At 44.9% G+C, this 16,418-nt stretch overlaps 1 long non-coding RNA gene across 1 annotated transcript; it reads left to right on the top strand.

Annotated features, from left to right (window-relative positions):
- The first annotated feature begins 1,311 nt into the window (after nt 1–1,311).
- On the top strand, nt 1,312–16,256 carry LOC149449974 (uncharacterized). Its single transcript, XR_016315338.1, has 2 exons — nt 1,312–1,498; nt 15,944–16,256. It is a non-coding gene; the product is annotated as an uncharacterized LOC149449974 (long non-coding RNA).
- The last annotated feature ends 162 nt before the right edge of the window (nt 16,257–16,418 follow it).

The raw sequence follows: 16,418 nt of genomic DNA, 5'->3' as shown, positions 1-16,418 counted from the left end.
TAGCTTTTGGTCTCTGGGAGGAATCATAGTCACCATCATCATAGAGATCCTGTGGGACATTCTTTTTGGTGCAATTCAAAAAGATAGCAAAGGAGTCCCTAATTTGTCCAGTTTTGCAGTTTATTGGGGTATCTCATGCCCAGGGGTGGACTGACAACTCATGAGGCCCCCGGGCAATAGGGGATCATGGGGCCCCTGTGTCCTTGCCCAATCTCAAAAAAGCCTATGAAAAAGGTACCAGGGGCATCTCATGGGGCCCCCTACTGACTCCGGGCCCTCGGGCAGTGCCCGAGTTTCCAAATGGTCAGTCTGCCCCTGCACATGCCCTTCCCATACCGAATCCATGTTCTACGTTCCAATAAAACTTAAAAAGACACCCCTAGACTGTTCCTTTGAGCCAGTGGAGGAGTGAAGAAAATGCTGTGTGCCTGGTTGTGAGTGATCTAACTGGGGGAATAGTACTAAGTTAATCAGTGGCAATTTAAGGGGCGCACTACTTATCTCAGGAGGCTGTGGGAGCAGGGACACACAGTGGCCAGAGGGCAGACCTGGCAGCTCATAATCAAGGCACCAGCACCAGCTACAAGGACCCAGGAGACACATCTGGCTCCTGATGACCTAGGAAGAAAAGATGGTGGCACTGGACTCATGTAGCAGCAAAGCGGCAGATTCTTGAAGATAACCCACTCTGTAAAGTGTAAAACTGGTGTTAGACTGATATTCTCCCTCTCTATTTATCCTGGAGAACTCCAACAGAGAGTGATGGGGTAATCCAAAATCTAATGGTTGTCACAGGAAGAAGAATAAAGCAGGAATCTTGCAATAGGGACACCTGTTTCAATGCCAACAGCTGAGGCCTAGTTTATGCTGGCGGTAGAGGAGTAGTAAAAACAGGAGATTGCAACAAAAAGTTAAAGGTGTTGGCCAGGGGCGGACTGACCAAGGGCCCGGGGTCAGTAGGGGGCCCCATGAGATGCACCTGGTACCTTTTTCATAGGCTTTTTTGAGTTTGGGCAAGGACACAGGGGCCCCATGATCCCCTATTGCCCGGGGGGCCCCATGAGTTGTCAGTCTGCCCCTGGTATTGGCGCTAGAGAGTGAAGAAGACTTTTGAGTCCAATTAATTGTGAGGGAATTGTCCATATATTACAATATACTCAGCAACATCATGAGGCAGCACCCTAAGAGTTAAGCTGGACTCTGTTATGGAAGGTCTGACGAAGAAGCAGTTGCTTTGAAATGCGTTACCGCCCCCTCCTTGTGGCATTACGCTTACGTGGTGACGTCACATCCACCCGACAGCCATCTGCGTTCCAGCCTGGTTCTCTACATAGCCACATCCACGGGACGCTGGTCGAGACATGATGTGAATCAGGAGACCTGGCTTCCTTCACAGCCTTGTCCCCCAGATGTCCATCCATCCTCCCCTTCTGCCTGCGGGATTCCACCAGGACGACGTCCACTCTTGAGACACTCGCCTTTGACCCTCTTTCATCTAGTGAGTTACCCAATCTTTTGTGCTGTTAAATATCTGTTAAATCATGCACTTAGTCTGGCGCCCCTCTCTTCTTTTTTCTTCCAAAACAGGAGATTGAACTGTGTTTTTATCACCCCTGACCTCCCACATTCTAATTTACAAAGTCTGTCAAACTCATCCATAGAAGTAAATGGGACTGCAGTTCATGTTATGCCCCATTTTCATGTATCCATGTTGTATTGAACTGTATTAGGTCATTATTGTTTTGTAGTATGCTGACATCTAGTGGTCAGTTTGAGCCACTACAACTTGTTTAATAAAGGTTTGGTATCCTCCTCCTTCTTCCCTTCCAGTTTAGGGTCCGTTAGTTCAATCCTAGCAAGACCCTACCCATCTCTTACATGTTTCTTTAGTCAATGTTAGTTATTAACAGAGATGGGCCTTGGGAAAAACATCCTCTGTACTTCAGTTAGCTGAAGTAAGATTGCACTGGATACAACCTCTGTGTCTTACTGAAGAGTGAAGCTGCCTGTGGATAGTGCTAAGTCAGCAGGTAACTATACTGTCCAGACAGCTATGTCAATGCATAAAGCAGCATTTGAAAAAGAACATGAGTGTGAAACAAGGTGGATGGCTAGTTTAATATACAGGTCCCATTGAATTAAATAGAAATAAAAAAAAAAACAGGACTGAAAAACAGGCATGCAAGAGGCACCTCTTGAGGAACTTTAAACCACCTGACAACTGTGGTCTGAAAAGTGATTCTCTGTGGTACAGGACAGTAAAGTCTGCCGCCCTTGTGAGAGAGGCCTAAGAGGGGATTTCTCATTTCTTGTTATGACGAAAAACAGGAAATGAAGGAAAAATCTCCCCAATGGGACACAGGGAGCAAACCAAACAAATAATCAACCCACCCAATACTAAAATAATAAACATTTTATTATCAATAAAACGTTTTAACTAAATTATAAAACATTAAAAATAATACAGTAAAATAGCATAATAATAAAAATAATAAAATAAAACAAAACAAAAATATAATAAATAAAAATAAAAGTTTTAAATAAGTAAATAATAAAAAAACACAATAAATAAAAATAATATAATAAATACAATGTATATAAACATAATAATAAATACAATAAAATTCCAATAAAAATAAAATAAATATAAAAATAAAAGTTTCGGCTTTAGCTATACAAAACTATGAAAAACCTAAAGACGATCCTGAAAATTTCTGGCTGACTTGCATGATGCTTTGTTTTTATTACATTTTATTGTATATTTAGTTCTCCCCTCCGGCCTGGAATGGATTATGCTGAGTCAGCGCCCTGGCAGCGTGTCATTCCGCGCACAATCCGTGTGTAAACACAAGGCGCCGCTCGCGGCTTCCACTTACAGCAAAGTGACTTTTTTAGCAACATGGAAAATGAATGTGGAAGTTACAGAGTAAACAGAGAGATGGAGCACATGTGGCAGTGATTGGAAATTGGGAAAGTCGAGATCTTCCTGTTCCCTTTAATTAGAGTCTCCGCATTTTATCCGGCTGGAAGATCTGACAGTTTTGGTTCTTGCTTTCTGTGAAGCGACCACGGCGGCCTGTTGTGTTTGTACTGGAGGCTGGACATATTATTCCAGGACAGAGTCACATCATTTAAAAAAGGTCCTGCGAGGGGCCAATGTTTGTGCTGGAAGATCATATAGAGAATTCCTGGATTTCAGAGTTCCCAGGGTACAGCGGGGGGCTGAAAGGAGACCTGTCACAGCATCCAAGAACATCCTACTGGATGCAGAATGCATTATGCACAGGAACCGTGAACTTCCAGCGGGAAAACATTATGAGTCAGGATTTGTAATATATACTTGAAAGTAACTTTTTATGTAACTTTTTCGCTTGGCTGTGATTGCTGTTCCATATTTTTATTTTATGCTACATACAGAGGTGTAGATTCCCCATCTAGTGGCTGTCTGCACAGCAGGCACCGATTCAACAAATCTGCTGAACAATTGCTTAGATCAGCCTTCCTCAACCTTTTTTTACACCGAGGGACCCTTGAAATAACTTTCAGGTCTTAAGGAACCCCTGCTAGTTATTACTACTGTATATCTACAGCTCATGGAACATTAGCAGGATCAGTAAGCTGGGATATAAGAATAAACAAAGAAATAAGAATTGAGGTGTATTTGATGTACAGTAGAACACCCAAGGCTGAAGAAATGAAGACAATGAAGTTTTGGTGTTCCATCACATGTTCAATAGACAGTAACCCCCTTACACTGGTGTTCCGAGGAGTGGTGCCTGATTATATTGGTGGTCAGGGGGAAAAAAACAAAAAACCCCTCCTTATATTTGCTGTCATTGGGAGAAGGACTCCCCGTACACTGGTGGTCAACAAGAAGGATTCCCCTTATGTTGGTGATCAGTGGGAAGAATTCTCCTTACATTGGTGGACAGTAGGAAGAATGCCCCCTAGATTTGTCACCAGTGGGAAGAATGCCCCTTAAATTGGTAGCAAGTGGGAAGAATGTTCCTTATATTGGTGATCCGTGGGAAGAACGTTCCTTACATTGGTTGCCAGTGGGAAGAATGCTCCTTACATTGGTGAACAGTGGGAAAAATGTTCCATATGTTAGGGGGTTAGTGGGAAGAAGGCTCCTGAAACTGGTGGTCATTGGAAGAATGTTCCTTATATTGGTGGTCAAAAGAAAGAATGCTTCTTATATTGGCGGTTAATGGAAAAATGTTCCTTACATTTGTGATCAAAGGGAAGAATGTTCCTTACATTGGTGATCAGTGGGAAGAATGCTCCTTACATTGGTGATCAGTGGGAAGAATGCTCCTTTTATTGGTGGCCAGTGGGAAGAATGTTCCTTACATTGGTGATCAGTGGGAAGAATGTTCCTTACATTGGTGATCAGTGGGAAGAATGTTCCTTACATTGGTGACCAGTGGGAAGAATGTTCCTTACATTGGTGATCAGTGGGAAGAATGTTCCTTACATTGGTGGTCAGTGGGAAGAATGTTCCTTACATTGGTGGCCAGTAGGAAGAATGTTCCTTACATTGGTGGCCAGTGGAAAGAATGTTCCTTACATTGGTGGTCAGTGAGAAGAATGCCCCTTACATTGGTGATCGGTGGGAAGAACGTTCCTTACATTGGTGGCCAGTGGGAAGAATGTTCCTTACATTGGTTGCCAGTGGGAAGAATGTTCCTTACATTGGTTGCCAGTGGGAAGAATGCTCCTTACATTGGTGGCCAGTGGGAAGAATGCTCCTTACATTGGTGAATACTGGGAAAAATGTTCCATATGTTAGGGGGTTAGTGGGAAGAAGGCTCCTGAAACTGGTGGTCATTGGAAGAATGTTCCTTATATTGGTGGTCAAAAGAAAGAATGCTTCTTATATTGGCGGTTAATGGAAAAATGTTCCTTACATTTGTGATCAAAGGGAAGAATGTTCCTTACATTGGTTATCAGTGGGAAGAATGCTCCTTTTATTGGTGGCCAGTGGGAAGAATGTTCCTTACATTGGTGACCAGTGGGAAGAATGTTCCTTACATTGGTGATCAGTGGGAAGAATGTTCCTTACATTGGTGGCCAGTGGGAAGAATGTTCCTTACATTGGTGGCCAGTGGGAAGAATGTTCCTTACATTGGTGGCCAGTGGGAAGAATGTTCCTTACATTGGTGGTCAGTGGGAAGAATGTTCCTTACATTGGTGGTCAGTGGGAAGAATGTTCCTTACATTGGTGGCCAGTGGGAAGAATGTTCCTTACATTGGTGGCCAGTGGAAAGAATGTTCCTTACATTGGTGGTCAGTGAGAAGAATGCCCCTTACATTGGTGATCGGTGGGAAGAATGTCCCTTACATTGGGGTCGGAGGGAAGAATGTTCCTTACATTGGTGATCAGTGGGAAGAATGTCCCTTACATTGGGGTCGGAGGGAAGAATGTTCCTTACATTGGTGATCAATGAGAAGAATGTCCCTTACATTAGTGGCCAGTGAGAAGAATGCTCCTTACATTGGTGATCAGTGGGAAGAATGCTCCTTACATTGGTGATCAGTGGGAAGAATGCTCCTTATATTGGTGGTCAGTGGGAAGCATGTACCCTGAGTAGAGCATATACTGACTCATAGTCAAGAAAGCATCATATTACTATATCTGGGACAGTTTCCTCGTGGCTTGCTGATGCATAATAACATAGGGGCTGCTGGTTGAGACCGAATTGCTCATACCGGGACCCAAGTATCTGACACATCCTGAAGGTGCAGATACTGAAGATTTGTCCTCCAACTCCTAAATCAGAGCTCCAGTTAAAATGTAAAAAATAAATAACAGCTACAAAAACTGTAGTTGCTGACTTTTTTAAAAACAGCCTCTCACTTGTCCCTCGATCCAGTGGTGTCCTCACTGCAGCCGGTTTCACTGGCCGCCCTCTGTCCCCGGTGTGGCATCTTAAGTGTAGGCACTGAGCTGTGACAGCTTGGATGCCCAATGCGCATGTGTGAGTAGCACTGTTCCTTGTGAATGGTCCCGTAGTCTTCTGGGACCTGTCATGTGTTGCTGAAGACTACAGGGAGAAAAAGGGGAGGACAATTTTTGATTGCCTAGGCAATCACAGTGGAATTGGGAGCAGGTACCTGTCAAAACCCCACTCCCCAAAGGTGCCAATCCTAAATGGGGAGCGGGGGATGATGCCTTAAAGGGAAAATTGGAAGAGATGGAATATGATACAAAGAAGAATTCTGATAGGAGAAAGCAGAGTGACCGGTAGATAAGCTCACCACTGTTCAGCTTCTCCTCCTCCTGTCCAATCACAGCCTGGGGTGTGTCCAGGACAGCTTGGGGGTGGCCACCAGACTGAGGACATCTATTGTCAGAAAAAGAGTACTGCAGGGGAAATCAATAAAATCGAGCTGAGTATTGCAGCATAGCTGGTTTTGGTGCTTTATCTTTTCTTTGTAGGTTGTTCATTTTTGTATGTTACTTTTGACTGGAGTTCTGCTTAAGAACCCATTCACACTTCTGCGACTCATCATGCGACTTTGTGGTCCAAAGTTGCATGACTAGTCCAGGGGCAGACTGACAACTCATGGGGCCCTCGGGCAATAGGGGATCAAGAGGCTCCTGTGTCCTTGCCCAAACTCAAAAAAGCCTATGAAAAAGGTACCAGGGGCATCTCATGGGGCCCCCTACTGACCCCGGGCCCTCGGGCACTGCCCGAGTTTCCAAATGGTCAGTCCGCCCCTGGACTAGTCACCCCCCCATGTTTCCCAATGGGTACCATTCATATCTGTGCGACTTTAAAGAAGTTCATGCACTACCAAGGGCAGACTGACAACTCATGGGGCCCCCAGGCAATAGGGGATTATGGGGCCCCTGTGTCCTTGCCCAAATTCAAACCACACCCAAAAAAGCCTATGAAAGGTACCAGGGGCATCTCATGGGGCCCCCTACTGACCATGAACCCTTGAGCAGTGTCCGAATGCTCGAATGGTCAGTCCGCTCAAACCACACCCAAAAAAGCCTATGAAAGGTACCAGGGGCATCTCATGGGGCCCCCTACTGACCCCGGGCCCTCAGGCAATGCCCGAGTGCTCGAATGGTCAGTCCGCCCCTGTGCACTACTTTGGTACGACTTTCATGCAACTTGAGTGCCATAGACTGCAATGAAAACCCTCAAAAGTCGTATGAACGTTGCACCTGAATGTTGATAATGGAAAACTGTTGCATATACATTAATGAAGCCCAAAGTCGTATCCAAGTCAAAAATCGGAGGGAGAGAAACGGGAAAAGGGTTGCAAATGGACTTTAAAGGCACAGAAATTCCAAACACATATTAGTAAAATCATTTGTACTTTATTATGTCAATAAGTCATGAAAAAACATCTTGCTGTTTAAAAGATCATAGTTACACTATCCCCGCAGACCACGTCCCACAGCCCACCATGTACAAGGAACACATTAATGATTAAGGATGTAAAGACCACCAAATGGATCCTATAAAGGGGGGGGTTGAGAGACATTAAGTCGCAGGGAAATGGCCCAACATGTTTCGCCACAATGATCGCTTCTTCAGGGGCTTAGTAGTCAAATCTAAAAGAAATATACATAAATTAGATATATCAAATGACAACATGTGAATACAAGAATATATCAATATGCAGCATGCAGCAACAACATACTCCATGTACTGGGAGTAGGCCTCCTCTGTATTTCCACAAGGCACGGGGCCGATCAAAGGCCAGATATGGGGGCGCACAAATATTGGCTGTCAGTCCAAAACCTCAATGGTCTAAAATCCACCAGTAGAAGAAAGAGAGACACAAATAGTATATACAGTACTAGGATTCAACCCAAAGGAATCACAATAGCACATGTCTGTAGATATGAGAAAACTGTCTATTATCCTAATTATATTCAGTTTTCTCATATCTATAGACAGTTGTATCCAGGTTGCACCCAGGGGCGGACTGACCATTTGGAAACACGGGCACTGCCCGAGGGCCCGGGGTCAGTAGGGGGCCCCATGAGATGCCCCTGGTACCTTTTTCATAGGCTTTTTTGAGTTTGGGCAAAGACACAGGGGCCCCATGATCCCCTATTGCTCGGGGGCCCCATGAGTTGTCAGTCCGCCCCTGGTTGCACCCATCCAAAGTTGCATCAAAGTTGCTCTCCAAAGTCGTGCAACTTTGGAGTCGTACAAGTGTGAACAGAGCCTTAAGCATCTTATTTTGAAGGCTGGCCATACATTATACAATTTTCTTCAGAAATTTGCTTTAGATTTCCCAAAAACCATATAATATGAGGTCCAACCTAAACAACGCTTTCAATTGTATCCAATTAGGCAGGCCCTTGCACTACATGGTTGAAGGTAAATCTAAAGGAAATTGGACAGAAAACTGTAGAGTGTGTGGCCAGCCGAACAGTCACTTTTATTCCCCCCCACTTCCTTCCCCCAGACAAAGTGAATGTAAATGAGGCACAGTTTATTCATCCAAGTTGAGGTGAATGGCGGCCTTTCCACCATCTCTCCACCGCGGAACAGAATCAAACAAATAACAGATTGGGCAAGACGCAAATATAATAAAACTGTGAATGTGACTCAATCCTGGATGGTGAGCCGAGATGAATCACAAAGGCTTGTCAAAAAAAAATGTATCAGCTGATAAATAAAGAGTTACATTGGAGGTAAAGAAATGCTTAGCGGGAACCGAGACACATCCATTATTACAGGAATAAATCACGCTTCAATATCAGTTTAAATTTTCATTTTCTCTTTTGAAGGATTATTGCCTATAAATCTGAAATTGTTAAATATTTAAAGCAAGTGATAGATTGTACATAAACTGCTGGAAATGATATCGGCTTCCTGTGCGTGCTTTTTTTTCTCTCCTGTTTTTACCACTTTTTATGAATATTCTCATGCAGTTCCATTTCTATCATTGTGCGTGATTGAGTATGACAACATATAAATGTAGATACAAATAAGAAGCTCATTAATCAATATCCAATTGCCCTTCAGAAGATTTACCCCCCCCCCCCCCCTTCATGACCAGGCCATTCTTTTGCCATACGGCGCTGCACTACTTTAACTGACAATTGCGCGGTTATGCCACACTGTACGCAAATTCAGTTTATATCACTTTTTTCACACAAATGGAACTTTCTTTTGGTGGTATTTGTTCATCACTGGGGTTTTTCTTTTTCTGCACTATAAATAAAAAAAGACTGAACAGTTAAAAAAAATATTTTTTTTTTTTTCCTATAAAACATCCAATAACAAAATATAAATAATAACATTTCTTCATACATTTTTGGACAAAATGTATTTTGCTACATGTCTTTGGTAAAAAACAAAGAATAAGTGGTTTGCATGAAAGTTAAAGCATCTAGAAATGGTGGTATATACAATTATTTATTTATTTATACTAGTAATGGCGGCGATCAGGACTACGATATTACTGTGGGAATTCTGACAATAGCTGATTCTGGGTGGGAACTGATTAACTGATACTGACATCCCCAGTGACACCAATCCAGTGATCAGTGCTAATAAAAAGCACTGACACTGTACTAATGGCACTAGGCAGGAAGGGGTTAACATCTGGGGTGATCAAAGGGTTAACTGTGTGCTAGGGACTGGTTAGTGTTTTACTAGGGGATGTGCTTTTGCAGAGAGGAAAAAAAACAGCACCTCCCCTCTGACAGGAGAGAGATCTCAGGGGGAGACAATTACAGCACGGGTAGGATGGCACAATGCAAAATTATGTATATAACTGTGATTTTGCACAGAGTAGCCGCCCTGTATCAATAAAAGTGCTATAGGGCAGCCGAGAAGTGGATATACATTAGAAAGACTGATCTGTGTGACATAAAACATTGCACAATGATATATTATTATTATTCGTTTGGACATATTCCGCAGTGCTGTACATAGAACACAGAGTCATTCACATCAGATTCTGTGCCAGAGGAGCTTACACTCTAATGTCCCCATCAAAGTCACACGATATTATTATACATTTATATAGCTCTGCCATATACAGTAGTGTTGTACAAAGAACACCGAGTCATTCGTATCAGTCTGTACCAGTTGAGCTTACACTCTAATTTCCCACCACAGTCACTTATTATTATTCCTTTATATAGCTCTGACATATACCACAGTGCTGTACAGAGAACATGTGACATCAGGCTCTGCACCAGAGGAGCTTACACTCTAATGTCCCACAACAATCACACACACACTGTTATTATCATTATACATTTATATAGCTTTGACATATACTGTAGCGCTGTACAGAGAACACTGAACCAGTCACATTGGTCTCTGCACCAGAAGAGCTTACACTCTATAACGTCCCCATCACAGTCACACTTTAATATTATTGCTATATTTATATAGCTCTGATATATACTGCAGTGCTGTACAGAGAACACTGAACCAGTCACATCAGTCTCTGTACCAGAGGAGCTTACACTCTAATGTCCCAGCACAATCACATACTATTATTATACATTTATATAGCTCTAACATATACTGCAGTGCTGTACAGAGACCACTCAGCCAGTCACATCGGTCTTTGCACCAGAAGAGCTTACACTCTATAACGTCCCCATCACAGTCACACTCTAATATTATTGCTCTATTTATATAGCTCTGACATATACCACAGCGCTGTACAGAGAACACTGAGCCAGTCACATCAGTCTCTGCACCAGAGGAGCTTACACTCTAATGTCCCCACCACAGTCATACACTAATATTATTACTATATTTATATAGCTCTGACACATACCACAGCGCTGTACAGAGAACACTGAGCCAGTCACATCCGTCTCTGCACCAGAGGAGCTTACACTCTAATGCCTATTATCAATATTGTTATATATTTATATAGCCGGGATCACTGAGCTGTAGATGTCGTTGTGAAGTCCGGTAATACTGGCAACCCAGATGTGGAATTTTCCAGAACTATTTGCTCAGGACAGTCTGGTTATAAATTGGGCACACATCCCTCGTCTCCCGAGCATCGCCCTCTCCACTGATTACCGAAAATAAACAGCCATTTAATTCCGACAGAGCACTGACAGCGAGAACTCGCCAACATCTCTGGGCATCCGATGTCTGCCCTGACTAAATAGGATTTGCTGAATATTTAAATATTTGCTGTAAAGATGTTGAGGAATTTTATTTCAGACATTTGTACAAGCGGCCTGTAAGGTTTAAATCACTTGCAGTAAAATGTAAACAGCATTTTAATTCTCACACACAATATACAGCACAAGGCTGAAAATAGACATTGCAGTCTTATTCAGGGGTGTATTTACCACAAGGCAGACAAGGCACTTGCCTAGGGTGGCATTTTTCAGGGGGGCAGCACCTCTCCCCAGAAGAAGGGATGGAAGAAGGGATACGTGCGCCATGGGAACCAGGTGGGATCCGAGAAAGGCTGTGGGCTTCTTGATGGTGTATGTAGAGCCTGCCTCTCGTTTCTGGGGATGTCTGGAGCTGTGAAGATGAGTCCCTTCCCCGCTATTGCTGGGGGGGGGGGGAGGGGTTGGTTTTGGTTGGTGTCCGTGGGTGCAGACAATCTTTGTGTTTCCCAGGGCAGCACAAAACCTAAATACACCACTGGTCTTATTGCGAGCTTCATGTTACCTAAGTGCCCACGTAGGGGGTCTCTATGTTCCATTTAATGCGCATGTACAGCCAAGACTTTCTGTTAGTTCTGGATGGAGTGCAGAAGGGTTAGAACCCCTGCCATGTTTTTTCTGCTGTGTTACCGTTGGGTAGATTCACCCTCTCTGTATGTCCTGGTGATTATTGTCTCCGGACTTCGAAGTAAGGGTAAACCTTCCAATGGGGACACCTGTTCTGGTGACAACTCTCATAGATGGGATTTCCCTCACTTTGCAGTGAGTTCTTCATACTTCCTGTTGAGGACATGGAATGTTTTCTTCTTGTCTGCAGCAAGCTAGTGACATCATCTTAGCCAAGGCAAAGTCATTACTGGAGCTCAAGGATGTCTTTTAACCCCTCCCTGTGTCCCTCTATGGATCAATACCGGGAGGCAGATCACATCATTGGCTGCCATAGCAGTGGTATGATTGGGAGCTTGTCCTATTTGCTCCTAATTGCAAACAGAGACCAGGAGCAATCGGTGAGATCTTGCTGTAGGCACAAGTCATCAGAGTAGTGGTCAAGAGGCCGGGCAAGGTTACACAGGGAAGTCTTCAGAGTCATAGTGAAGAGGCTGGTTGTGGCCACTCCAGAAATTCAGTAGAGTCTTGATCATGAAGCAGTCTGGAGTCACCCCAGGAAGTCAGGAGAATTCTGGTCAAGTAGTAGGCCAAAGTCACACGGGAGAGCCAGCAGAATACCAGAAATATAGTATGAATGGACTTTTGAGGTACCCAACCATTACATATACATTTTATAATTCAAACATTAATTTCTTTATTGACAAATATCCCATAAAGACAGCATCAATATTAACTCATAACTGGATCACCTTAATCAGTACCATTGTATTCCAAGAGGGCTGTGAGGCCTCCATAAGTGTCTGTTCTGGTGTCAGAATGGAAATTGTTATAGGGATCCAATTTTCCCCTACATGTTTTGCGGATAAACCCATTTCTTCAGGAGGTTGGGAGAAAAATAAGCAGAGGCAGCAGAATCGTGATCAAGAGGCAGCCTGAGGTCCAGGAAGTCAGCAGCATCATGGTCAGAAGGCAGGCCAAGGTCACACCAGTCGCACCAGGAATTCAGCAGAGTCGTGGCCAAGAAGCAGGCTGAGATTACGACAGGAAATCAACAGGGTCAAGAAGAAAGCTGTGATCACCCCACAAAGTCAGCAGAGTCACAGTCAAATGGCAGGCCAAGGTCACACCATGAGGCCAGGAGAGTCTTGATCAAGAGGCAGGCTGGGGTCACCCCGGGAAGTCAGCAGAATCAAGAGGTTTTGAGGTGAAGAGGTGGTGGTCATGAGGCAGACCTAGGTCACACCAGCAAGTCAGCAGAGTTGTGGTCAAGAGGCAGGCCGAGGTCACACCAGGAAGTCAACAGAGTCATGCTCAAGAGGCAGTCCAAGGTCACACCATGAAACTAGCAGAGTCAAGGTCAAGAGGCAAGTAGAGAGGAGTCATGGTCAGGAGCTAGTCGGCAAACAAAGGTGGGTTTAGGATCAAGCTGGGTCACAACATGAAGCTTGAGCACAGAATAGTCCAGGGACAGGTTGAGTCAGCAAAGGGTAAGCAGCTGGCTGCTGGGAGGGTGTTTAGTTCCTCCTCTACTGTTCCCTTGTGCTGCAGTGTTTTGCTCTGCTAGCCAGACACTGCTTGCTTTTGATCCAGAACCTGATTCCTGACTGATCCTGCCTCTGTCTTGCACCTGTACCTTGTACCCTGCTCCCTCTGTCTGCTCCCCTTATTCCTGATCCCAGTCCTGGTTCCCTCCTTTCCTTACACATCCAGTTTGACCCTGTAATCTGTGTTCTCCATTTTATATATACTTAGATGCTAGTTAGGCTTTCTGTTTCTTAGATTGTTTGTTAGGTATTTTTTGTCAGTTGGTTATGGTTCACTTATATTTTCATGTTTGCTATGTATTTTGGTTGCTGGTGTTTGGATGTGTTTTGTATCACTGTTACTAAACATGCTAAAATAATATATAGTCTGGTCTCAGTTTCCAAGTGTAGCTGAGCAGATCTGGTCATTTCTACTGTGGAATGCCTGTGGTCCGGTCCCACGACGATCCGGTCCAGGAAGCGCGGCTGCTCCTTCTTTCAGTTCGGCCGCTCGATGGTCACGCAGCCACTCGGCTCTGCCTCCTCACCGGTGATTGGGCGCCAGCACTGGAAAGGCACACAGGCGACCAATCACCGGCGAGGAGGCAGAGCCGAGCGGCCCCGCGAAGATCGAGCGGCCGCACTGGAAGAAGGAGCAGCCGCTCCTCTCCCCCACTGACACTAACGATGGGGCACTATTCCTCCTCCACACTGACACCAACGATGAGGCACTATTCCTCCCCCACTGACACCAACGATGGGGCACTATTCCTCCTCCACACTGACACCAACGATGAGGCACTGTTCCTCCCCCACTGACACTAACGATGGGGCACTATTCCTCCTCCACAGTGACACCAACGATGAGGCACTATTCCTCCCCCACTGACACCAACGATGGGGCACTATTCCTCCTCCACACTGACACCAACGACGAGGCACTGTTCCTCTCCCACTGACACCAACGATGAGGCACTGTTCCTCTCCCACTGACACCAATGATGAGGCACTGTTCCTCTCCCACTGACACCAATGATGAGGCACTGTTCCTCTCCCACTGACACCAACGATGAGGCACTGTTCCTCCCCCACTGACACCAATGATGGGGCACTATTCCTCCCCCACTGACACCAATGATGGGGCACTATTCTCCCCACTGATACCAACGATGGGGCACTATTCCTACCCCACTGACACCAACGATGGGGCACTATTCTCCCCACTGACACCAACGATGGGGCACTATTCTCCCCACTGATACCAATGATGGGGCGCAATTCCTCCCACTGACACCAATGATGGGCGCAATTCCTTCCACTGACACCAATGATGGGGCGCAATTCCTGCCACTGATACCAATGATGGGGCGCTATTCCTCCCACTGACACCAATGATGGGGTGCTATTCCTCCCACTGACACCAATGATGGGGTGCTCTTCCACTGATACCAATGATGGGGTGCTATTCCTCCCACTGATACCAATGATGGGCCGCTATTCCTCCCACTGACACCAATGATGGAGCACTATTCCTCCCACTGACTAATGATGGGGCACTATTCCTCCCACTGACTAATGATGGGGCACTATTCCTCCCACTGACTAATGATGGGGCACTATTCCTCACACACTGACACTAATGATGGGGCACCATCATTGGTGTCAGTGGGAGGAATAGTGTCCCATCATTGGTATCAGTGGGAGGAATAGTGCCCCATCATTGGTGTCAGTGGATGAAATAGGGCCCCATCATTGGTGTCAGTGGGAGGAGTAGTGCCTCATCATTGGTGTCAGTGGGAGGAATAGCACCCCATCATTGGTATCAGTGGGAGGAATAGTGCCTCATCATTGGTGTCAGTGGGAGGAGTAGTGCCCCATCATTGGTGTCAGTGGGAGGAATAGCACCCCATCATTGAAATACCATACCATATTGAAATCAAATCTGATGTTTTTTCATTTTTATTTGGTGTGCGTTAGAAGAGGGGTAGTCTTATACGGCGAGTATAGCTCAAACCCTATATTTTAACAGGGGGTCGTCTTATACGCCGGAAAATACGGTAGTTTCGGTGTCCACTAGTGGGTGTCTCCCATCAGCCAGCATCAGGTGGAGACTGATTACTGGAATCTGCTGGCTGCTGTGGTTCTCAGACTGGAAGATGGTAGTTTCAGTGTCCACCAATGGGTGTCTCCCAGCAGTCAGCATCAGGTTGGGACTGATTACTGGAATCTGCTGGCTGCTGAGAGACACCCACTGGTGGACACCGGTACTAAAATCTTCCACTTTGAGAACCACAGTGCCACCAGCAGGTGATCCAGGTCCTGACGGTCTGTCTGCATGGTGTATCAACTCCTAGTATGAGTTTGTGTAACTAGTCTCCACCCTGCCATGTTTCATCAGAGATAACATTATCAAGGGTATGACGAAACGTGTTAGGAGCGAGCCTAGTAGCTCCATCTCAACAAAGGAAATATAAGGATGTGCTTTTAAGGAGGATTGTTCATGGATGTGATAGAGATTGGGACAATATTGATTTGTCCTGCACTGTAATGTATGCAATATTGTATCACTGCTATCACTCGGGGAATATTCTCTGCACATTTGTGTGTTATGGATGTGACCGGTAACGGTTATGTTCTTTAGTAATGGGCTACTTTCTTCTTGTCACAATTGCAGCAATAAACCGTTATTGGAATCAGTACAGCTGAACCCAGCCTGCGAAGCTCCTCCAAGATTACTTTTTAAACTTCAAATTCCGCCATTGAAATGATAAGCCTTCAAACAATGTGTCACTCGGCCCCGAGAAAACAATCACCGGAATACGCCAGTATTTAATGTTGATCTGTTTCCTGTAGAAACTTTGTTAAATTATTCTGGGATAATTACTTCCAAGACCGCGGACAGCCTGGGTGAGCGTATCTGTCTGTCTGTGCAGATTTACAATAAGGGGCCAATAAATTGCCACGGCGAGGGACGGCGCTATTTACCACCATGGGGTGTTTGTCATTTCTTTTTTTTTTTTTTTTTAGCCAGACCATTTATTTCTGACGCCACGCCGCAATGCTCGATAGCGGTTTATCGGAATATTTTATGTTATTCTCCAAATGAATAAAATGAAACTGTATCTTTTAATGGAAAACTCAATATTTAT

Source organism: Staurois parvus, unplaced genomic scaffold, assembly GCF_062004578.1.
Source record: "Staurois parvus isolate SC_StPar_1 unplaced genomic scaffold, SC_StPar_1.0 ptg000591l, whole genome shotgun sequence".
Classification (NCBI taxonomy): domain Eukaryota; kingdom Metazoa; phylum Chordata; class Amphibia; order Anura; family Ranidae; genus Staurois; species Staurois parvus.
Note: the sequence above shows the minus strand (reverse complement) of the source record. Positions and strands in the feature narration are given on the sequence as shown.